Source organism: Etheostoma spectabile, unplaced genomic scaffold (genome assembly GCF_008692095.1).
Source record: "Etheostoma spectabile isolate EspeVRDwgs_2016 unplaced genomic scaffold, UIUC_Espe_1.0 scaffold314, whole genome shotgun sequence".
NCBI lineage: Eukaryota > Metazoa > Chordata > Actinopteri > Perciformes > Percidae > Etheostoma > Etheostoma spectabile.
The window spans coordinates 323,527-323,865 of NW_022605583.1; the positions used below are offsets into that span (position 1 = coordinate 323,527).

At 38.1% G+C, this 339-nt stretch overlaps 1 protein-coding gene across 2 annotated transcripts in view; it reads right to left on the reverse strand.

Annotated features, from left to right (window-relative positions):
- vps39 (VPS39 subunit of HOPS complex) overlaps nucleotides 1-339 on the reverse strand; it is a 30,518-nt gene that overhangs the window by 24,005 nt on the left and 6,174 nt on the right. The window lies entirely within an intron of this gene.

Genomic DNA, 339 nt, shown 5'->3' on the forward strand with positions numbered 1-339 from the left:
GGGGAATGACATGCAGCAAAGGCCGCTGCATCGAGGAGTAAACCTCCAGGTGAGCTATCCAGCTGCCCTCTACCATGTATTTACCTTGTGATTGAACCTTTGTCTATTACATACATTAATATAATACATCTATTACAGAAATTAAAAATGCCCAATATAACTTCCCAGAAGCCAAGGTGACGTGTTCAAATCCCTTGTTTTGTCTAAGAAAGAGTTTTTAAATTTACAAATGATCAGAAAGAAAACAGAAAGAAGCAGCGGATCCACACATTGGAGGAGCAGGAACCAGCATATGGATGGCACATTTGCTTAAAAAAAAAAAAAAATATGTGTTGGAAA